This window comes from Bombus pascuorum, chromosome 5 (genome assembly GCF_905332965.1).
Source record: "Bombus pascuorum chromosome 5, iyBomPasc1.1, whole genome shotgun sequence".
Classification (NCBI taxonomy): domain Eukaryota; kingdom Metazoa; phylum Arthropoda; class Insecta; order Hymenoptera; family Apidae; genus Bombus; species Bombus pascuorum.
The window spans coordinates 5,005,995-5,031,440 of record NC_083492.1 but is presented as its reverse complement, the minus strand read 5'-3'; the positions used below and the strand labels follow the sequence as shown (position 1 = coordinate 5,031,440).

Sequence of the window (25,446 nt, the reverse complement as noted above, 5' to 3'; positions counted from 1 at the left end):
AACGAAACTAATCCGAAACACGTGTTTTATCGTGTAGTCTCCTTTCAAATTTATAAAAATGTTAACGATAAAAGTGGGTAGCTTCGAAACGGTAAAAATTACACGCGTCAAATTTAACAGAGTTCCAGTTTTTTTATCCCTATCGAAAATACGTGACACTTGCACCGTTTACAATTTCAACTCGTCGACTCAATCGCTTTACGCGTGTAATCACGCGATCGTGTAACTATGGAATAATAACAGGCGGTGCTGGTTCGTTATAAATTAATGATCGACTCCGTGGCGAGTCAAAACGCGAGGGGGATGTCGAGGAAAACCAGTGGAACAAAGAGAAGCAGAGAGAGACTCGTGCTTCGACTCGAATAGGACCCCGTGATTTCGTAACTGATTTCACGGCGGAGTTGCCAGCCTCCTCTAGGAGCCCGTGCTCGCCTTCTTTGTCACGAGACACCGTGGACCCGGTAGCGGCGCGGATTTTCACGCTGGAATTCGTCGGCTTTTGTCTGTGGATCACGTGAGAAACATTGTAAGAAAGAGGCACGATGGGGGCCCGATCGAACCGATCGAAAACCGTTCGAACGGTTCGCAAAGCCCTCCGGAAGGTCGACACTCGATATTCTTGCCGATACGTGGGGACGAATCTGGGCCCCACCACCTGCCGGCCCGCTTTTGTAATCGTCCTCGTGTCCCTCGTGACCTCGGCCTTTTCGATCCAAAGATGTATAGGTCCCGAGATGCTCGAGATCGAGCTGTGAAAGATTCTTCGTCGTTTCCAGGTTTATCGGAGAATTTTTGGAAAACCAGAGGTTTGCTCGGTTCGGAGACTTCACAGATAGAAAAGGGTTGTTGGATGGTGTCTTGAGATTATCATGTCTACAGTGCGAAGGATTATTTATAATATAAAAAGATACACACCATTAGACGAGAATTTGTAAGTCTTCTCGTTGTTAGTTATATCTATGAATCTTCGGTTAATTTCGTTATTGATCCAAAATAATTTTATGGAACTCAACAGTTTCAAATGTTTGGTCAATAACGTACGGAATATATATGAATAGACATTCAAATGTGTACTGTATGATGATGTAGAAATGGGGATAAAAAATAGAACAATATTTTTTCTATTGTATCCTAATTACATTGTATTGTAAAAAGTAGGAAATTTATTCGAGGAAGCTGTATAAGACAATATTAAGAGTGAAATTGGGGTCGTGGCCCTGTTGAAACGGATAGAGAAGATAGGAAAATTTATCGAAGTAAAGGATCCTATGAAAGGAACGAAGACTATAGCTTAGTCAAAGGGGATGAAGCAGAACCACGAAAGAAGATCAATCGATAGGGAAATATCGTTGAAGGGAACGAGTTAGTCATAGAAAACTATATCGAAAAAGAAGACGAGAAAAAGGGGATCAAAAATGCATAGGGGATGTTGTACTCAAACGTTGGAACCCTTAAAAGGATGATCGTTCCCTTCATTGTTTGGAACGTTATCCACAGGCATGGACGCTGTTGGCGGATGAAAACGAAGAAAAAGTCGAACTTCCATGAAATTAGGTTTTGCACGCGTATTAAGGTCTTTTTAGTGGACGAATACAATTAGGAGAAGTTCTTTCGACGAGGGATGCTTGCTATTCGAATTTCTATTGAATCCTTCGACCTTCAATGAGGGAAATAAGATTTTATCGCGATAATCTATAATATAACGATTATAAAGTTGACGTTCAAAAAATTGTTATCTACGAGATTGTAATTAAAAACGTAAGTAAATGCTATTTATTAAGTTAAATTATAGACAGAAAGAACTGTAAAATCGAAAGACCTTAAGTAAGAGTTGATCGTTAAAAAAATGATTACTCGTCGATTCAGAAAAATGATCAAAAACGGATTAATCGTTATCGATCGAAGTATTTTGACGAAACAATGGACATGCATCTGGAGATTCGGTCGTTTCAGCAAGAACGAGAAACTGAAATGTCTAGCGATCGATTAGCGCAACAAAAAGCAATTAAAGAACCACCTTGATTCGTACAAAAAGACAGGGACGCGGCAAGAAAAAGGCGAAGAGACTTTTCTTCGACGCTTCCAAGCCAAACTTTCCCGTGCTCAGCCCCTCGAGTCTCTTAATTCGGGGATCAACGTGTCTGTTTTCGAAGACTAAGTGCGTGTAGGAGAAATTAGAGAGAGCCTTTACACGAACTCTGTTTCCATTTTTTACCGGACGCTTTTTCTCTCCCCAACATCGATAGGATTCCGTTAAAAGGATATCTTTCTTTGTTTTCAACAGAAATTACTTAGAAAATGAGTTTGATTCGCTGTGGCGGATTTTCGTGGAAATTCTAATGCAAGCAATTATATCTTCGTTCAATTCGAAGGCATTCTTCCTTTGCATTTCTATCCTCTCGCAAATAATCGAACAAGGAAAACTGAAATTTCCATTCTCATGAATATTAATGCTTTACTCTGAATTCTCAACCTAAATATACTTGAGCAAGAATTCTAGGTTCGTGAAATGATGCAAGCAGTCATTAGGATCATACAAGTATACAACGATAACAATTACATAATTCCAGTTAGAATATTAAGCACCGTACAAAAGATGATATTATAGGTGTATTTCCTAAAAAGTTCAACAAGTTCCTGATCATTATACGTTCCCCATCACTGCTATCGAACCTCGAAACGTCAAATCGCTTGAGAATAAAAAATTAAAAAAAAAAAAGAAAAACACGTGAAAGATCAAGATAACCTATAGGAAAGTAGATCACGCTTATAATTAAACTACAAATTACTACTTTATTTATCAAATGACCGTAAAATACCGTAAATTTCAAAACCTCAATATAATATAAAATAGGAGACGAAAAAAATAAAACTGTTTAGTGTCTCGTCAAACGAGTTTAAAAATTCACGATGATAAAAAATAGAATAAAACTAAGATCATATCGCTTCGATCACTTTGATTCTGTAGATATCCCTGTTCAGGGTCAGCAACCTGGTAGGTTTCACGATCATTCGCAATGCAGTCGAACGACTCTCGATCTCGTGTGGTTCCTCTTCATCATCTCTACTCGGCCCGTTATCGAAGCTATCCAGGTTCAGAGAAACGACCGTATACACTGGCGTATAGTAATCGGATAACCCGCGGCCACGTACTTGCACGACGCGCGGGATTTCAATTGCAAATCGATTTCGCTTCTTTGTAGTCAACCACCTAGTGCGTGCCACCTATCTTCAATACGTAACAAGGAGGATCGACGCGAATCCAGCCACGCAACGTTCCCAGAAACGGTTCTAATCTCAGACGTGCTGGAGACCTGCAGTGTGCTCGCGCGGGAAAATCCATAAACTTCTGCTTTCCAGCAGGATCGATACGGCCGATGAATGATTAAACCGCGGTATCGGCGCGCCGCTTTTTATTAATTCCCACGTCTCTTCGTTTCTCTTGCTTTTTATCAGTGAATGGATCGTTTGTTATAGGAACAGTTAAAACGTTACTTTTTCTGCTTTTTGCTGTTTTATATCGAGATTGAGAAGCGAAGATTGCTCGTTGCTTGCTTCGAATAATTATAAACTTGGCCTGATGCCGATATTACGTATCGAAAATATTTCTAGCAGATTTTTAATGTGAAATATTGAACTTGCATTGTATTTATGACCGATATAATTTATGAATCAAAAAATGACAAATATAATGGCTTTAGGGATTTACTTAATTCGTCAAGATTTTATTATAAGATACCAGGGTATTTTGTATAATCGAACTGTTTTTCATTCGAAAAAATAGACCTGGTAGCAAGGTAAAGTAAATTTACAATCAACTGACTGATTGGATTAAACGAGGTTTCATTCGATTAAACATTATTCGTTAGCCAGAACGGCATATACTTTTAATCGTTCGTAATGTGTATAAAGCACAAAAATAGTCCACAATAAGCGATCTAAATTAATGGAAGGTAGAATGTTTGGTTGGTTATCCGATGCGATCCGCTCATTCAAGTTTTTAGCGACTATAGGTAATAAGTTAAGTGAACGAAAAACGGTGCCTTCTAAGGCTATTAAATAACGATCAAAAATCTTTAAACGAACAATAATCCTATTGAAGTTTCTTTTAGTATTTACATACATACTTTCCAACCTTGTTGTGTTCTTAGAATTATTTATTTGTTCTATATTTAACAAATTTCTTGTATATTTTATTCTTATCGCCAATAGGATATGGTTGTTTGAGATAAGACGAAAAAAATGTAAATTACACGTCACTGCATCGCACAATAATGTGAAAATCCAAATACATACTTGTACTACATAAGATTTCATTGCATATAATGATAGTAATCTATATAAGTATATCATCTGCAACAAAGAGGACAGACTACTCTATTCGATTGATTGACGATTTCTCTAACGGAATAACACGACGCCGCATCTTCGAGATACAGACGCGAAATTTACGAATAAGAGACACTGCATAAGCTGTTTACAAGAGCGTGACGAATTTCATTGACAGCCATGACGCGGATGTCGAGCGCGTAAAACGTTAAACCATAACTAATTTGTCAGTAACACGATTCACGATAAAAATTCAATTTCCGCTTTCCGCAACGATTTGCATGATAAGTATAATTTATATGATAATTCTACATTAATAACGATTAAAATATAATATACATAATGGACTTCTTTTTAAAAACTCACCACATCTTTCTCGCGTGATTTTAAACATTCTTGCGCCTGTCCGTTCTCTTTTTTTCGTTCAATGCGTTCTCGCAAGGTTACTCTTGCGTCTTTTAATCGATGTCGTCGTCAGTTTTTATTTTCGCGCGATTAAAATAATTTTGTTTTGCGACTTTGAAAATTCAGCATGTTTTACTCTCATATGTAAATAATATAGCGTTCGATAGTAATCAAAGGCTCTGGAAAGATAATCGTTAATTGGAAAATTAATAAATGTCTGTGAATTACAAAACGAGAAATACTGTCGGGAGATAAAATTACTTTCGATCGATGTTTCAGTGCCTACATGTACGGTTGCGGTGTGCGATACGTGTGAGCGAAGGAAAGCAGCTGAGAAAATGATTAAGTGTCAATTTCGTTAGTGGATATATTGTGATCTTTGGATTTTCATAAACAATTTCAAGAATATTCATAAAGAAAAATTACATCTATGAGGGAATAAACGTAGGTTAACGCCATGGTTATTGATAGTTACGAACGTTAATCGTTTAACGTGATTGACAAATGAAAACGAATGACTCGCCGTGAAAAAAAAAAAAGAAAAAGCAACTTTGGATGAAAAAATTCTTCTAACAAATCAATATGATACAAGATTTCTATACCGACATTCTCGTTTACCGCAATTAAGCTACATTAATCGAAAGATTTATTTCGCCAGTATAAGATCGTTATCATCGGCGAACATTTTATCCAGGTTTCAGTGCAAACTTTCAAAACCGTGCCATTTGACGTGATTGATCGCTAATACAAACGGATGATGGATTAGTTTCACACAGGTCATTCGCGCGATCATCCGAAATAAAAGTGGTCAAATGAGTGTTCGTCCGATGAGTGATCAATGTGCTTCATCAAATTCTGACCCCGTGACTGCGAACACTTTGTGATCCTCGATTTAACAATCAGTTTGCTCGTTTCCCACGTATAGACACGTATTTTGTTCGTTTCAATATCATTTATCCATGTCGAATTCGTGTTTTTTTTTTTTTTTTTTCTTTCCAAAAACGATATTCTTTTTACGAACACGCGTCTTCGATAAATCGTTGTCTCATGAAGAGCGTTAGTTGTTTAAACAACGTACTTTAAATTCACATCTTATTTTCCATCGTATCAAAGATAAGAATAACATTGTTTAACATACAAAAGTATACCGCTCTGCTGCATATGTTTCTAATAACTAAATAGTAAGTAGATTATTAACACGTTCACTCCGGGTTGGATTTTCCCTACCTAGATATACTAAACAAGAATCTTGTAAGTCAAACTAATTAACTCTACTTCTTGCAGACTTTTCAAACTCGTTAGCTAGCTATGTGATTAGTGACCAACTTAAAAAAGAGTATGAAGTTTTACAGGACAATGTTCGTAACAATCACTTTTCTCTGCCTTTTAATTTATGGTATTGTACGTGACTCGTGTATTTATTAACAGACGACTTTCATGCAAAACTTAAATGTGTAAAACTTGAAGTTTCGCGCGTGTACATTGCACGAATCATTATTTTCTATATTTTTTGTTAAATTTCATGATTTTTACTTCGCGTTCTTATATCAAAATCAGTATCGCGCGCATATTGTAATAATGAACAAATAGGTTATAGTGAAATTCTCATCTTCTCTGTCGTTAATTTTTTGTTAAGATTATGGTTCGACATTTTGATCTTCTTCCACGAAAATTTTTTTCTCTGTACCACACGGTTCATTAAAACGATAATTATGCTTGTCCTGTCTAAATTTGCGCGTTTCTTTTACGTCATTATTGACTTCCGTCTCTAATGAACGTTCGACTTCAGCTTGATTACGTAAATTGGTGTTTTAAGCAACAAAACCGGCGTTAGTCACTCGATAATGGCAGATAATCACCTCGCAATTAAACCGTTTCGATCAGATAGATAGAATATATTAAGTGTACTGCCTACGTTTGGCTAATAACATTGTACGCGGAGGTTTTAACATTACCAATACTAAGTCGGTTCTTCCGCGATTTGCTCGTGTTTGACAACCGGTATTTAAAAAATCGAGATAACGAAATATTTTTATTACTAAAAATACGATTTTGTTCTGCTACAGAATCGAGTAAATTAAATAATGCTGCTAAAGCTGCCTTTCACACACTTGTTCAGTTATTATTTCAGTTAGAATTTTATTTATATTTTATTAATATTTTATTAATTTACACGAATAATATTCTATAGAAACGAATAATTCCTATTATTATACATTAATTACACGTACATCTTGCTGCAAATTATTTAACAAACACGAAATACAACGATTTTCATTTAATTTAAATTGAGATTTAATGTTTAACAATGATGCCAAATTTTGGAATAGAGGCTCTCTGAAAATGGATATTTTATTTATAACCATTGATATCGCTATTATTTATACCATATATACCATTAATAAGAATTAATTTAATATTTCGAAGCAAAATGAAGAATTTACATTTGAATCACATTTCGTAAGCAGAAGTTAATCCGGAGAAGCCTCTGATGAAATAAATTTGAAGAAATATTGCTAAACGACCAGTTCTCGAACCTATATTTACAAATGCTTCTGCCTGCTTTTTCACGAATTCCACCGATTAATTAAGCGTTGTACCTGCTATTTTGATACAGTCAGTGTTTCAAAGCGAGCAGAATGGCGCGAGAAAATTATACGCGGCACGATGTTAATTAGTAGAAGAAGCTTCGAACGAACGTTTTGCTCGTTACCTACTAGAGGATCGACGCGATTAAAATCTTATCGGTGGACAAGAAACGCGAGTACCTGTAGAGATCATTAACTGTTGTACAGTGGCAACCTTAATCCTCTTAATTTCCATAAACGGTGCTCTAAATTCCACGGAAAAAGGACAAAAATATTACAAGCCAGAAAATTACACGGAATTACGTACGAGATTGTACGAAATTGCTTTCATTACGGCGACACTGTACGAGGATATTTATTTCTGAGAAACGATGCACCCGTTTCCTTTCAGTCGGAAATTAATGAACTAAATAAGGCGACAGAAGGCAACTAGCAATATTGTGCAATGCAGAAAACATGGATTATTAATTGCGTATAAGATCATTAACGAAGCATATGTTGTAAAGATTATTAATGGTAAGTATTCATACGTTCATTATTTATTGTCGATCATTTGCATATTTTATTTTTTTAAGACGCTTCGTTGACAGACGATACGATTTTTCGTGAGATAAAAATTTCGTCAAATCGTTTGAGAAAAAGGTAAAGGAGTTTATCGAGAGGAACGATTTTATATATTTGAAACGAAATGTACAGATACAAGCAAGATCTTCTAATAAATCTTTTAAACTAATTAATTATACAATGAAATTCTAATATAGGAATATATTAGAGAATATCGAACAAAGATTAAAATACCGTTTCTTAATTTTCTTAGATTTGATAAACTCCGATTTTTAAATATCCTATTTTAAACAGCTCCGTTTTTAGATAAATTCTGAAAGATATTTTAAAGTAACAACGAGAGAACCGATAGATTATTATTAATCGAAAATTTTCCACCCATAGTTTCAAATCGATAGTGCGAAAATAGAGAGAGAAAGAAGTAGAACACGGCCGAAAAATAGAAAAATAATTACAGCAGATTTAATAGCGTTCGTTGCATTTTCCGTGAAGTAAACGTGTTTATCGCGGCATTCTGCTTAAAATATCTATCAAAGACCCAGCCAAAGCGGATAGAATTTATGATGCTATAAACGACTGTAAATTTCTACGATTCGTCCTATTTTATCGCTGAATGTTCGAAATCGTAAGGAAATGCTATTTCCTGATAACAGCGTTTAATTATTTATGACGAATATTTAACGCGAAACACGCGGCATTCCAGCATCTGTGATTTACTTACTCGCATGAATTCCAGTTGCGTGCAAATAAAACGCGCGAATTATTTGAATCGCAATAACTACATACTTCCCGAAGGAATACGTTCGAATGAAAAATGTCCCTGATAAGAAAAAATTAGAATAGAAAAGTAGAATCTAGCTATTGGATGAAAGAAGAAAAGAAAACATCTTCGTTAATGCGACCCATCTAGCAGGTGAAATAATTCTCCACTTAAATTTCATTTACTCGATCGTATTCCCCAAAATATAATAATTTGGGGGGGGGGAAGTAATTTTTTAAATATATATAATAAATATCCACAGTGTCTAATCAGAACGCGCGAACGATGGAAATCCGCGCGGGGTCGAAATTCTGGTGGGCGAACCGCGCGTGGAACGCGTTGGCGATAAATCTGACGGCGATCTCGACGCGGAATATTTTATTCGCGTAACGCCTCGCGTTAACAACTCATCGAGCGATATTACTCGCGCCATTCGAGATTACCGGTGCCAATAACCCTGCAGTCTGATCTATGCTCGGTTCGGACGTCACCATGGTGGCGAGAAGAGTAGGCTCGGCTGGTCGCGCGTATTCGCTCAAGAGTAAGCCCGTTTATTGTCGTGGACGGTGCAACGCGACCAACAGAGCTCCGCTTAGCTTAGTGGTCCAACAATGAAACGCCGCCCGGGAAAAATGATCGTCGTCGTCGTGGAGACGCGGAGGCAGGTCCGATGGGTTTCTTCGCGCGCCGCTTAACGACGATTTCGATCGTTTACGACTTTAATAATTTAGGCGCGGCCAGCCTCGCGAAGCTCGACACGTTTTCGCTCGTAAACCGCGCGACTAAATCCGTATTTATGGGGAAGAAGAGGTAGTCCGGCAACCGGGGCCTGTCTCCTTCATCCTTCGCCTCTTTCCTTCTTCCACAGTTTGCTGCCACGTCTCGGTCTTTCCTGTCTCTTTCTTACTCTCCTCTCGAATCTGTATTTCTTTCTTCGCGATACGGGACTGGCTTGGAGTCTCGCGAGGAATCGTTTCCATTCGAAAATTTGTCCCGATGTCGCTTCGTAAGTTCAGCAGAGATTATCGGTTCCGAACGTACGATTGGGGGTAGTTGTGGTTTGTGGTCGACACTCTGAATATAATTTTTCGCTGAGATTTTCCGTATTATTTTTTTAACGACGTTTTCTAATCAGAAGACATCTTTATTAAGAGAGACTGTTATTTATTAAGAGAAATTTAAGATTAACCAATCTGGTCGGGATATAGCGGTTTACGAAATATTTGAACACGCGTCGAATCTTTTTACGAATGTATTATAAACAATTTTAAGGATAGGTGGTTATTTACATGTAGAATGCATCGGTTTGATTTTCACTCGTAATTTGTTTCGTACCTACCGATTCAATTATCCAAACCAAAGCAGCAACAAATCTTTCGAAAAGAAGATTATCCCCGACGATCGGAATAGCTATAGATATAATTTATAAGTTAATTGGTTAAAATAAAACCGATCAGCTCATAACTAAAGCCAACTCCTGAGGCTCGTATCATCTTGAAAGGAATGTAACGTTACACCGCGACATTTATAAATTTCAAAAGGCGCAGCCTCGTTAGTTAAATGAAAGTCTGTACAGGTTGGATAATACGTGCATGTCATAAAGACCCCGTGCGCTCGGTCGTGAGACATTTTATATTATCTTTATATTCGCTGTTCACGACTTACCGAGGACGCAGACAGTAGAACTCATCTACGCTCCTTCCGCTCCCTTATACCCTGTAACAGAAAAATACGAGCATACGTTGAACACCACGTGCACCAATACAACCGTCGAAAATACACACGAACACACGCTTGTAACGTGAAAAACATAACAAACCCTGGGAACATTAATGCTCATATCGCGCAGGTGTGAAATTCACCGACTGGATTATGACGCTCCGAAGCTTAAACGCGTCGCCGATCATCCGGCGAGATTCTCGCGCGATAAGCGCAACATCCTGCGCAAAAATTGTTCGCGGAAATGCTTGCTGCAGGCGAACGATCATCGCCCAGTGATATACATTGTACCTTGCATACGTTTAGAGTGACGAGATTATAGTTAGATGGATCGAAATAATATGTTCGATACTTTTGGCCTGCGCTTTCGTTGGAATTTTTAACAAAGTTCGAGGTAATTGATTTGGATAAGACTATTGATTCTTTGTCTTAAGATGGAAATACGTAAATTTTCCAATTGAAATAGAAGACTCTGAAACTGTAAATTTTTATGTGTCAGAAAATCGTAGGAACATGATTTAAGAAATGTTCTGTGTCATTGTTTTGTAGTTTTTTATTTGGAAGATTCATTGTCAAATTCATTTACACGTTTGTAGTGTGAAGAAATACTAATAAGTAGTACGAATAAGCCCGCTCTTTCATAATTTCATCATTATGATTTTATTATATTTTTACGTTGCAGACAGATCTGCAATAGCAAAAGGTGGCAAAACTTATGAAGAATTAAAACCTCTTCGCTACAGAGTTAAAAATAACATTTTCAAAATGTAAAAAGAACAACGAGCCAACTCGCTGATTCAAATTCGCAATTTCACAGGTTTGAAAAATTCCGAGCGCTTTCACATCCGGCGAACGGTCGACACGCGTCGCCAGAAACGATTCATCGGAATCGTAATGAGTTTCGTTCCCCGAGGGGTCTAATTAAAAAAACAATTATCAATCAGCCTAACAATACCACGTGTCCCACATTAGCAAACACCGTCTCGACGTCCACAACGCGTTCACAATGCGTTCGCCACGAAACAATGTGGCTACGAAGAAGGGACACGCTTCTCGAAATGCTCACCTCGAGGTATTCTCGAGGAAGAACAATACGACGAAACGGCACCGGCTGATCAGCATAATTTCGTGCATTCGACCGAGTGCAAAGACAAAAGGAGTTCGAGGACCAAACCCAACGAAGGAAGAAACGACACGAGACAAGACGAGGCGAGACGAAAGGAAACGAAACAAAGTAGAAGTGTGACCAGCATGGTGTGCAGGTACAATTAAAGCGACATTAATTAATTGTTAGCGCAACAATGCATCTGTGTCGGAGGCAGGGACGTAGGCAGAAGAGGGGCCTCGAGGGCCTTCATAAATTTACATGTCTTTCGCCGCGAGAATCATTTTTTACAGCCGTTAGGAGAGTGTCCACGGTTGGTGTGCGTGCGGAGAGAAGCGGCGGACCTACAGCAACGCCTCGGCTATATTACGGGTCCCCATGGTGTTGCTCATAATAACCATCGATGTCTCTCCGCGGGCATGGAACCAGCCTCGAGCTTCGATCTTGTTATCCGTCTCCGCTACTCCAATCGAAATGTCTCGATCGACTTTGGGTTACGATTATTCTCTTTTCTCTCGTGGTTTCTTGGAATTTTCCAACTTAAGGATTTTTTAAGTTAAATTCGTCTTGAGTAGATTTTACGAAGAAACTGATTCGATGGAGGAGAAAACGACAGGTTTGAAACAATCTCAAACAATATCGAACTGACGGTGTTGGGTTGAAGATATTTGTCCTATTATCGCGTTCCAGGGTGTAATAAAACGATGGAATTAGCTTTCTTACTTTTTGCTTTTAGCATAGTTGGGTAGATTACCCTACGTATTTCTATCATAAAATGGCAGCTTGGAGAAGTTTGGAGATTGATTTCGAGAAACTCCTTTGATCTCTGATTCAGTAACGAAAGCTGATGAGTCCGAAGGTGTATTATTTTATCTTACTGTATTGATGTAAAAATATTTGCGCAGCTTCGTGTATTGTTCTTCGTCCAAAATTAAATGGTCGCTTAAGGTCAAATTCGTCATCGTGAGGGATGTAATGTATAGCTGACCTCCTTCTGTATCTATAGTCTTGCTATTCGCTGCAAACTGTATGCTTACGGTGTTTATTATTCTTCAATAAGATAGTAAACTAATGAACAAATGAGCTACATACCTACGTATAACGATATCTTGTCTAATAAATTGGTATGATTGCTTTGTTACAATTTAAAATTGTTGCAAGAAAATCAAAGAATTGTCTCATCGACTAGATAGAATTTTTCTATTTGTATAGAATAAATTTCTGACCATTTCGATCCTATGAATGCTTAAATGCGTAAAAGAAACACAAATATGCACAGAGCTAAAAAGATTCCATTCTTCCAGTTTATGAATGTTAATGTACATTCGACAAAATCAACAATCATTTTCCTTTAGCAAGAATATCTACGAATGTTCTTCACAATTGGAGAACCAAATGCTAATTTAATGGGTTTATGCCGTAACTTGTCCCTGTAGTTTTCATAATAAATCGTCATCTATTCCTAACCTTCATAAAGACTTCGATAATAAACGTATCCTAAACGTTACTGATTTAAACACTCCACTAATATTAATACGCGACATAAAAGACAAATCGTAACAAAAGGATTAATATTCCTTAAAATTTACGAAAGCACATTCTTCTCGAAAAACGACATCTATAATCCGTATTCTTCCCCGAAGCATACCAGTGATATAATTAGAAAAGTAGCGTTCAAGAGCAATTCCATGTCTCACTCATTCCAGTTTTCCTTACGAGATCGCGATAATCAGCATTGGTAAAACTGATTGTGATGGTCGGACAAAGCTTCTGAACGAACCACTCTATTTCTCGCATAATAAATGTGATTTGCACGCTGGCCAGATCTTCGGTTACCGATGGAACGGATGGCGGAGGGTAGGGCAAGCGTGGTTATTTTCGTCAATAGCGGCGTCGTTCGTTGAAAATTCAAAAAATTTCGCATAATGCCCTCTCGGCGAAGCACCGTATTAAAAGAGATACGCGATCGTAATGTGAGACCGAGAGACGTGGGTGGTTCGTTGCACGAGGGCCGATACCGTGGTTATTTTTAATGTTGCCTCCGAGCGTGATCACGGACAGACAGAGAAAAAGAACGTTCTCTTATAATCGATACAGGTGCTACCGAAATTAATTCGACGCTGTTCGATCGATCGCGATAAGGGCTCTGCAGCGTTGATTCTGGACGAGCCGAACCGGCGATATTAATTTGTCAGCTGCGATATACATACAAGTACGTACGACGCTTGGTTCAACATGTACGATATCAAACAGGTAGTTTTTTTAGCGATAACTCTTTTAGTTGGGTTATCTGTCGTGTATGCACTGGCTATTATCGAACACGTAACACACCTCATCCGTAGTAATCGTAATCCGTAAATATAGTGCTACCATATTTCGAGTAATACGTTTTCGAGTCTGGGCAAAGTATTCGATGTTTTAATATTCCACAAGTGATATTTAGTATTTTATTAAAATTTGTATTATTTTGTTTTTAAAAGTTCTATTTCTCTAAATGGCTACTCTTAACGCGTTAATTGCGATACACCAGATATCGATTAACGCTTCGTCAATGAAGAATTCTCTTGCTTTCTTCTGTTCCCTGTTCCGAAAATACAAAAGCCTTTAAAATGCGAAAAGGATCGTACACTCAGAATCAAAATCAGCGTTACAAGCTTTCTACCTATGTTCACCGCACAGCGTTTTTAACATTGTACCTTAAATCACAGTTACGATCGATTCCTACCACACCATAGTTCACAATCACCGTTCTTGTACATCCAAGCAATCGAACGTGCCACGAACTTTCCAAATCGTTGAAAAGCTCGTTACAACGTTACACAGGCCTATTGCAGAGGCGAGTTCGCGAGACGTACAAGAGAACACGGTGTCTTCCCTTTCAAAACAATGTCCTGGCCAGATCCGGGCGGAGGTAACGTCTTGTCCTTCCTGGCCAATAAAAAGCCGCGCGAGCGACATGTTAGTAGCAACGCTTTTATTACCGCCTTTACGATGCTTTTCGGCCCTCGTCCGGTTGTTCGTCGTTGATCCACGAATCACCGATTCGCCGCTACGAAAAAGCTTCGTTCCGGAATTTCGACCAGGTCCTTCCCCCGCTTCGTTTCTTCACCACCTACCGCCAGGCCATCGGGGCATATTTTATTTACGATGTCCTGCATTATCATCGGGCGGACGCGCGCGCCATTGTGGCCTACGTGCGCGCGTTATTGCGGGGAGAGAGAAACACATAGAGAGAAATTTATGCGTGGGCGAAACGAGCAACCGAATCGCACAAAGTGGACGTATCTCGCCTCGCCTCGAATTAATAAACAGCAACAAATGACCGCCTACGTCCGCCCCTTTCTCCGTCACCGATTTCATCGTTCTGGTAGTCGATCCGTAAAAGATTCCTCTCTCCTCGCCTTCCCTCATAGCTTGTCTATCTCTGTTTCTCTTTCGCGAGGTACAACGTCCACTCGAGAGGCGACCCTCCTTTTCCGTCATCCTAGCGCCTTCCTCCTCGTTCTTACCCGATCGTGGACCGCCCGCGGTGTCCCTCCCGGAGGCTGCTGAATCCTCCGTGGATCATTTGCCCCACGATCGTTACCGATCTCTGAATTCGTCCTGCTCGAAGCTTTTCGAGAAATGATTTTTTGTTTTCCTTTCTTCTCGTTTCTTCGCTTTTTCTTTTTTTTTAATTTAGTCGGTAATGATCGCGGGTGTGCTCGAATGGTTGGAGATTCGATCGTTGACGAGCTGAATTCGTGAAGATTCTAAAGATTCTTTGGGCTTTCGACGTTTGGTAATAACGTTTGCGTTATCCTGCGCTTCCTTTTGTAGATTGGAAATAGGAGTACGTTTTAAGGCTGTAGTAGTTTCGTTGTGCGGACGATGAATACTCGGGGATTGGAAGATAACGATCATGTAAAACAGAATGCATTAGTAATGTAGGACGTGTGTGGCGATTACTGCGTCAGAATAGCTAATAATATCTAAGCAATAACGCTAAAATATGTTACCTTTGATTATAAGTAACTTTTATGTAAAACATTTTAAAGTTGGAAAAATATGCGAGGCACGTACTATAACTTTGTGTTTTTTTTTACCCAGTGAATTATTCAACGAGGAAATCATATGTAATAAAAGTTGAACTAACCATCTACAAATTGTCATCTATAAATATTACGAATTCTATAGAGGAAAAAGAAGTTGCACAAAACTTCTCGAGTCTGCTAGTTCTATCTCAATCGCGTATTAATGTGCTGTACCTGTGGCGTAATCAAGATGAGACCTAACGATCTCGTAACTCTGAAAGAATTACAACATGTACGACAGGGATTGAATAAATTCCAGAAATTCCAAGCAACCGAGTTTTATACCAAAGCCAACACTCGCACGAAAAACGAGACACATATTCGAAACAACCACCAACCAAACCATTGAGAACAATTAAACACAAAAGCGTTCCGTTTATTTTCATTTCGCCGTGGAAGCTTAAAGAAAAACGCGTGTTTCACTTGCACGAACTGTTCCACGAAAAAAAAAAATCAGGGACAAATAAATCCGCAAAGCTTTGAAAATCTATTATTACACAGCCGTACAAACTTGTACGAGTATGCCAAAAACAATAACGAAGCACCGAACACAAATATTGTCGTCGAAACTATGTTAATCCGTCAGATTAAATTACTCAACCGTTTTGATTTATCGATTATGTTCCTGTCGTGTTCTACTCGTCTGTTAGTAAAGTATACATATTTCTGCATATTTTTATATCGTTATTTCCACAATTCCATTTCTTAATTCTTCGTTTTTTTTTGTTTCTTTTTTTTTTTTTAATGCAATTAAAGTAAAGTAAAAAATAACGCGGAGAACGCGACTAATGCCCTTCCCCTTCGATTTTCGTAGGTATACTAAATACACTTTAATTTCATTACGAAATAAAAAATATTTCGCACACGATTGTTACAGCGAAAGACAAACTCTCGATAATTCGAAAATACGAAGATACGTAAAAAGGTGAAACTATAGATACACGACGACAGGAAGATAAACAGAAAGACGCAAACTATGAGCAATTGAAAAAGGTGAAAGGCACTCGTTGTTCGTCTATCGAAATCCAACATCGAAGGGCAACTGCCTCGAGGCATTTCCCTTTGTGGGACACGGAGGACGTGGGCACACGCACGGCACTGAATAATTAACTCCGCTTTGCCGGCGCCGGTTTTATCGTAATTATCGCTGCGCGCCGTAGCTGGTTGCCGCCAGTGGCGGACCAGGATCGATCGTAGATCGCGAAAATGATCGACGCGAGCGCGCAGAGGTGTGCCGCGTTCGTTCGCCACAGCGAATAAAACGACTCTCGCGTTTGCCTGGTTACTTCAACTATCGCGCCGACCGTATCGTCTGGGTTTCGCGGGCTCTTTGTTTCCTGAAAAGGACTAATGATCATCGGTCGGCCTTCGAAGTGCTGCGTGCCGGCCCGTTTAGAGAGATCGTAGCGAAGACGCGTGGAAATTTTCGTGGCGCCATCGAAGATTTCGTAAAAATAATCATGCGTAGCCTTCGCTCCAACGCGACGAATATTTAGCCAACGTCTCGGCGTCCACTACTCTCTACTTCGCAGAAGAATCGTCAGTGGGAAAAAAGAAAAAAAGAAAAAAACACGGATTCACGATTGTTTTAATTTTAGAAGAAGTGAACTGCACCGAGTATAACTACCTACGCAGTTCGACACGATCTGCATCGAATTCTTCAGATATTTTTAGATCGAACTTTGTTATACACGTTTCCAATGAAATTCGCGTTACTTTTGCGCCGATTCATCGTGTACTATCTATCTGCAACTCTAATGTAAATACTCTATTACGCAACCTCGTGATACATTACGGTAAGACTTCTTTAAAAATAGAATAATATTAATAGCAACAAATATTTAGTGAAATAAAAATATTTAATTAAAAAGAGGATTTTTGAAAATTATATTTATCTAGCTTTATGACACCTATCTTTCTGACACGTATCTTATTCGATTTAGAAAAACCATTCGTTAAAGACTTAACTCATCGTAAATCTGGAGAATGATCGAATCGAGTCGAGAATCGATAATTATCTAAAGGAGATTCTTCGATCGCCTTCTACCTTGACGATCGTTTTCGCGCGTGCAAGCGATATTATGAAATTTTCCAGCGATAATATACGAACAATCACGTGGAAGTGTCTGTTAGAGGGCTGATTTGCATCGGTAATTACTACAGCGAACCATTAATAATTAATTAATGAGAGAATCTGACGCGTGACGCAATCGTCGCACAGCCGCGACTTTTAATTGATCGGCGATTAATCACGCTGCTTAATCGTCTTTTTCCCTATCGATTCCGCGTCTTCTTTTTCCTTTGCCCCCTCCTTACTCGCTGCTGTGACTGTGTAATTACCACCGAATCGACGCCCGTCACGGAACGCGTCTCTAATGGTCGGCTGGAATTTGTTCTTTTAAACGCTGCCGCGCGCAACACCGACGGAAACTCGTAACAAGATTGATAGAATACTTTCTCGTGATGCTTTCTGGTAGCTGGTACCGCCGCTCCGGACGAATGATGAATTAATGAGCCAACGAGTGTACACACCGTTCCTTGAAATTGTTTAATTCAATAGAAGGCTGGCTGATTTAGTGCTAGATTTCCTCCTTCGTTCTTTCGACAGAGGAAATGTCAACGAAACTGCCTTTTGATTTTAGAAATGAGTTTCAAGCTGATCGAACATGTTGTGTAATTTTGTATTAGCTTGTGACAGTTGAGATGCAATCGTCGATGAAAGATTTTCTTTACCGAATGTCATTGACTAATCTGTTTATTTCCTGGTGTCTTTGCATTATTTGTTATTTATACAGCAAGTAGTCAGGTTATTGCGATGATGGTTACGAAATTGGTAATTATTTGAGAAAAACAGTGAGAAATATATTTAAATTGAAGAGTTCTTCGTTATACAAAGTGTTTTAGAGTTTATATAAATTATTAAAAATTATAGAGTATGGATTCTGCGATCTTTTCGTTACATCGTAAGATCATTTGATCATCCACCGTAATAAAATAAACGTGTAATAAATTAAACAGGAAGCTATTGTTGTTTGTTTAACGACGAGAATAGTAGAAGAATGTAAATTAATTGTAGAGCCGTTCGTTAAATAAAATACCGCGCAGAATAAAGATCGAACTGAAAGTAATATGTGTGTATTATACGTTACGTTTGCAATTAAATTGCATGGATGTTCCTTTAATTACATGTCTGGCAATTACTGCAAAATAGGAATAAGAAGTTTGTATTAATAGTTTCGGTGACGTAATTGAAGCAGTAAAAAAAGCGGCAATTATTCTTCGTATCCTTCGTCTGACATTTCAATCACATTCTCTGAACAACTAAAATACACTGATCGAGCCCCAACTATCAATATCGTAAACACGTTGCATAACTTAAAACCATTTAATCGTGTTACGAGTTTTAATTAAGAATCAGTAAAATTCACACCACGCGTCAAATTACACGGTTTTAAAATAATATCGAATCGTATTGATCGATTTAACAAGATGACTGGTACCATCTCTGTCATAGAAAACGCGTCTATACCAATTTTAACGTACAACATTCTTAACACGTATATTTCGATCGTAAAAATTGTACGAATCTTTTTTAAGGACTAAATTCACTGGAGAGATTCCAACTAAAAATTCCTGAGAACTTTTTACTAAAATAAACGCTGAGAACTAGCCATCGATTCGATTAATTTTTAAACGAAGTACGTACTTTCATAGGTTCGAAGAGACAAGCGCTGCAAACATCTCGATCGAATGTACGAATAAAATACGAAGGAAAAATGTGTCAATCCTAATGAACCGTGTAAAAGCAATTAACAGTACCAAAAAAGATTTACAGAGGAGCGGTTCCAATAAATATCGATAATTACACCGCTAATTCCGCTCGAAAGCGACCGAAGATTTATGCGATCCTAGGATTTCGTAAATGTACCTGGTACCGAAATCGCCGCATTTTTACGACTTTCCGGAATCGGTGTCCATAAAGCGATCAGACTTGCCCCGGAACGTGTCGAACGTTTTCTCGTTTAACGCGTCTAGGAGCGCCGCGACGTCGTTGCAGCCAGCCAGAGAGAGAGACTTATTAGTTCAAGGTTGCTAAGGTAATTCCGTGGCTGACTTCACGCTGCGTGGATCGTCGCTGCCGGAACACCAGGCCGCGATCTTCCGTTCGAGTAACGGTTACACGATCGAAGACGGAAGCTTGGTGATTAATGATCGAGAGGATCGTATTAATTTCGCAGTCGATAACCGTGCGACTAGCGAAGGATAAAGGCGATAATTGTTTGAAATTACCTGGATGTCTGTGACGTGACCTCGTAGCGTGAATTTTCGTTTCTACATAATCATGCCTATTCGATGGTCACGCTATTAAGATATCTCGTCGAAGAAATTTACATTTTTCGGAGGAGAAAAATTGCGAGATGATCAGCGGAATTTAAGAAACAGAACTCCAGTCGTCGTGAACTTGATTGGGGAATGAAATATGGAAGTGATGACTACGAACATCGAGGTGTAAAACTGACAGCGAATCGCTTTGTGATAAATTGAATGGATGTGTAATTATACGGATTTCGTTTTGGAGGGGAGAATCTCTATGCTTCTAAAGTAGTGAATAACATTTAACGTTTAATTGGATTAAGCACTCAAGAATGATATTAAATGGATTAACGAACGAAGAACGTTAAAACATCTTGTAACAGAATTATAAAACATTCACCGAAATGTGTTCGTACAAGGTTAACGTCCAAACGAATCACACGCTGAATGATAAAAATAGCAACTTTATAAAATCCAGGGACAAAACACAGCCTCGATAACTGTTTCGCTACTATTTTCTTTAAATTCTACGACTACTTTTTTTACCAGCTGAGAAATAAGCATACCACGAAAAGAAATGGAACAAAGAAATCTATTCTTTACTATTCCTTACGGAGATCACAGTCATAAAATCAATCAACTCACTCATCGATTAACTACCTCGAAATTGACCCACGTCTGCTACTGCCCTCGATCAAGTAAACCGTTCTTGGTAGCATGTACCATCGTCAAAACCACCGTACAGTTTGTTGAGAAACGCAAACCACGCACTATGTACGTAATGTATATTGTTAACGAAAAAAAAAGAACTCCTACATTCTTTTAGGAAGGGACAAGCGTGGCTCTTACTCTTGAAATCAGGGATGCATCCGAACGGAAGGGTTCCTCTTGCCGGGCGTATCGCGGGAGGGCGTCGTTGTTTCGGCTCGAGCACGTTTTCACTGTGAGAGCTGTCCAAATGGTCGCGCGCGCTTTTTCACGCGAACCAGAAAGAAGCGCACACCGGACGTTCGAGGGATCGAGAGATCGGTGGAAAAAATCGTGACGAAATAAGGAAACGAGCGTGGTGGCGCTGCCGTCGGCGACGACGACGACGACGACGTACCACGACGACGGCGACGGCCACGACGACGACGACGACGACGACGAGGACGAGGACGACGACGACGACGACGACGAGAGAGGCGTCTCTCGCGCGACACACACACGTGGTGGGGGCGTCTGCGGCCGCTACGACAGAACTAAGGGGTTGTTTGCCCCGTTGGGGGGTCTCGAACGGCTCCGCCACCCCACCAGCCTTACTATTTTGCATAGGGCCTGCGCGTCGAAGGCGGCACACACCGCCACCCACCCTCTTATTCTGACTTGCAGCGACGCTCTATCTCCTCGAGAAACCCCTCTCCACCCCCGACCTGGCTGCTTTCGCACGAGGGGTACACTTCGATTTGTCGAATCCGCGTTCCGCGGCTCTCTAGCTTTCGTTCGCAAGAAAAAGAGGAAGAGAGAGACGACAGAGTGAGAGAGAAAGAGAGAGAGGGAGTGAGTGAGTGAGTGAGAGAGAGAATCTCGGTCCGTTGCTTCGCCCTCCATCCAAATAACCACCCTTCTTCTTCTCCTTTCTCTGCCTTTCTCTTTCTCACCCTCGCTTTTCCCGAATCCCCTCTTGTCTTCTCTCTAGTCCGGCCTTCTTCGTTTCCCTCTCGTATATTTTTGTCTTTTTTTCGCCATTCCTACTCGCCGGCTGTTCCTCGGGCTTCTTCTTATTTATCTCGTTGCGCCGGCACAACCTCGTCTCGGTCATTTCCACCATGGAAACGAAGATCGAGCCGAGGAAATCTTTGACCTCGAGGAGCGTACTCTGCACGCTCGCGGAGAGCGGTCCGCTCGTAAATTGGAGATTGCGAGGTCGTTACTTCCCGCGGAGCGTCTGTTAAGATCGCCGGAGGGTGAGTGTTTGTCTTGCGAATATGAGATTAAGTCGAGCCCAGGGGCCTCGCGGTGGAGGAATATTGAATCGGTGATAGCTCCTAATGGGATTGAAGGCAATGAATATAAAATAGGACGCCTCTTTGTGTGTCGTCCCCGGTTAATTATCCACGGGAAACTGATGGCGTGGACAGCCTCGCGCGATCGAGAAAACGGAATGAAATCGATCCTACGTTCAGAAGCGTAGAAACCAAATAATTTCAAAGTTAAGTAGGAAACTTTTGAATCGGCAACCGATTAAAACATTGCACCTCTTAGAAAGTGCCTCTCCGAGTTCAAGGTCTGAGCCGAGTTTGTATAACTTTATTACTATCGAGCAATATAGAAGATATCAAACGACTTCGACGTAGAGATTTCAAGATTAACACCGAGTAGAAAAAAAATTACGGGTACCAAAGCTACGTATCGACGACCACGATATCGATTCACGACGCTTTCTCGCTTTGCTATAACCGCTGCACATAAAGTATATTCACGATCTCGTAACACTCTCCCTCTCTATCCCTCGCTATGCCAAGAACCCAAACACGTACGACGCGTATCAAAAACTCCGAACTTTCCCCTAATGGCTCTCTCTTCCACGCCCATTAAACTCGACTATCCTCTTAAAACAATCAAGCTCCGACTCTACTACAGTGATTCCTCAAAGACCGATATTCGTATCACCAATTTACAATCCGCAGTTCTAATTTATCCTGCCAAACGGACGAGCCTGTCTCTGACGGAAATGAAGTCACAATACCGCTGAAAGCCAATCAACGGTTACGGTTTGCGGCAAAGGGTTGCTGTTCAAGGGTTGGCCGAAAGCTAGTTAACGCCTCCGCGTAATTAAGCAAAGCAACAGCGTGCCGTGCACGGAGATAGGTCCATGCTCCACCCAGACTCCGACGAGTGAGGACAAGAGTGGTTGAACCCTCTCTGCAGAGAGGGCGACAGGCCCGGCCTCATTGGAGGCGGGTTGGTTAGCGCATGTATAATTAGCGCGAACAGACAGGAGGGTTCTGTGACTGTGAGAGCGGCGCGGAGCGACGAGAGGAATAGGAGGAAGTAGGGTGGGTGAGCAGAAGAGAGAAACACAGTGAGTCCCGGTGGAGGACAGGGTGGAGCCACCCCGTCGGCGCATGTGCCAGCATCCCTAGAACCGGAGATATAATGTATTCATAACGTAGCTGCTCTCCATGCAGCAGCCCTCCCTCTTCACCCCCGACTCACCGTTCATCCCTCTCTCTCTGTCTCTCTGTCTCTGTCCAGCCCAAACCCACTCCCGATTCAGCGTCGCGCTGCGTTCCAGCCTGACGGTCGATTAATTGGCGGATTCTAAGAACGCGTCGCGCCGGAAATGCCCTCAGACGATATTCGATTTCAGGAAATTCCGGCGTAATTGAATAGGCGGCGAGGCGAGCCAGGGTTGGAACGTTGATTGCGTACCCGGGCCGCGTACCTGTTAAAAACGCTCAGATGCCGGGGATAACTTGGGCAATTCGTTTGTTTGGATAGATCCGTGGGGTCTTCTCGAGGCACGTTCTCGAGGTAGGAGGGTGGAGGTATGATCGAGTGGCGAGAAGTTGATGCGAATTTGTAGGTTGGTTGAGTAGGTGGAAGCGTCGAACGGTCGTATGTTACATTGTATGTCAGTGGATGGATATTTGGCGAAACATCGATGGTAGTTTGTGTACGGAGGGTTTGTAAAGGAGCGTTCAGATGGTTAATATTACTGTTATGTTGTCAATATTACTGTCAATATGGAAGCTTCTCAACATTGTATTGACAATATCTATTGATCATTTAGAGGCTCTTTTACGTACGATAATATTGAGAATCTTAAACATCGACAATAATATTGATCGTTTGAACGTTCCTTAAGTTGATCTTAGCATGTTGAAGCATATGTAAGTTGAGAAACAGACGTAGAATTAAAACACTTTCTAGAATTAATATATATATATATAAGTGTAAAATATTCAACGATAAAGCCTAAAGAGTATTGCATATAAAATTCCTCTTTCCGCGAACAAAATTTTATATTGCTATATCTTATTTTATATATTTATTTAGGCACTCTACATCGTGTGTGGATTATCCAATATTTTATGTCACATATCCGTGCATTTTTTGTATTACACATCTTCTGTTATATATCGAACCACATTTCTGTTGATCGATCGATTAACCTTTACTAATGCTTCGAATCCAATTTTTCTCTGGTCGCACCTAACCAGATGCAAAGAGAGCGTTTAGCGAGAGAGCAGACAGCCAGACTATCGCTAAAGGACCAATAAAGCTGGCCCTTATCCAGGTAAACGTGACAGGATCGTCGCCCTCGCAACAGAAGAGAGCATCGTGGCTCGAAGAACGAAAAAAAAAACGACCCTCGAACGTGTGCCGTGTATTTTGGTCCGGATCCTAGATAACCCGGTGTGCTTTTCCGGATGCTTGAGCACGACACATGTCCCGTCCGTCCAGGCTTTTCCCTTTTCGTGCGAGGGTTCGTCCACCGGGGGATGGTCGGTATAAGGGATGGTGAGGAGGAGGAAGGAAGCTGAGGAAGAAGAGAGCGTTCTGCGGTTTCACCCCCGAGGACACGGTGTCATCAGGCGCAATTAGGGATGAGTCTCGGTCATCAACACGTGTACCAAGCTTTCTTTCTCGATGAGAGTGTTACAATGGCGTACCAGCGTGGATGTGTGTGCGACCAACCGGATAACCCCCCTCTGGTCGCCGCTACTTTCTCCTATCGCATTATTTCTTTCCTTAATTTCGTTTCATTCCCCTATGACGCTGCGAGCAGCGATACTTTCGTCTTTGTTTCTCCCCCGTCGAACTATCCGTCGTCGTTCGTCTCAGTTTCTACGAACCTCGTTGCAGCCTGACTGCGCCCGTACGATTACTACCGTTATACGCCTTTGACGCAATTATACTTTGGCCCTTATGATGTCTCGTTAACTCCGCCAACCCCCTGGAGGGACGCTGCATTACCGCTGCGCCATCACGCTGGAAACCACGCTGCTCCATCCTGATGGAAGCTTCGCCGCGTAAGGCTTCGAAATCGAGAAATATATTATTTATAACTTTTTCCTTGACCGAGCTGCTCCAAGTGGGACTGCGCGCCGGTTGGTTCGTTCGTTGATTCGGTACAGAAAGAAACGGAACCTCGAGCCGGATAGTTTAGGGTGCACGGAGATATTTATCTTGGTGATTAATGGTGAATATCGATACGGGTGTTTCTGCCCGCTGGAACATGCGTGCTAATGGCATCGAGCTTTGTTTTAAAGCGACGTTTCACTGTGGTGGTATGCTCTAATGATTCTACGTCCTCTCTACGTGTATGTCATTGTTGAAACGTATTAGTATAAAAATACGCGTGTTCCACAAGATATAGAAAAGTTGAGATGTATATAAAGGCTAAAAAAGGCACTGAACTAAATACAATCACCTATGTGTTACAATATTACTTATATAGAAGTGAAAATTCAAATTTAATTGAACCATTTACCAAGGAAATCGGGCCAATCTCCTGCTAAAATTAAAAATATTCGAAATTCAATGATATGTAACCTAAATAAATATTTTAGTATTAGAGATTCCTAGCACTTTAGCAAGATG

General features: G+C 40.4%; 1 protein-coding gene across 7 annotated transcripts in view; it reads right to left on the bottom strand.

Moving 5' to 3' along the window:
* LOC132907088 (zinc finger homeobox protein 4) overlaps positions 1–25,446 on the bottom strand; it is a 399,871-nt gene that overhangs the window by 301,992 nt on the left and 72,433 nt on the right. For all 7 annotated transcript variants that reach the window (XR_009658117.1, XM_060959833.1, XM_060959835.1 and 4 more), the window contains one exon: positions 10,312–10,362. The gene's annotated coding sequence lies outside the window, so the exon portion shown is untranslated. The remainder of the gene's footprint in view (positions 1–10,311; positions 10,363–25,446) is intronic.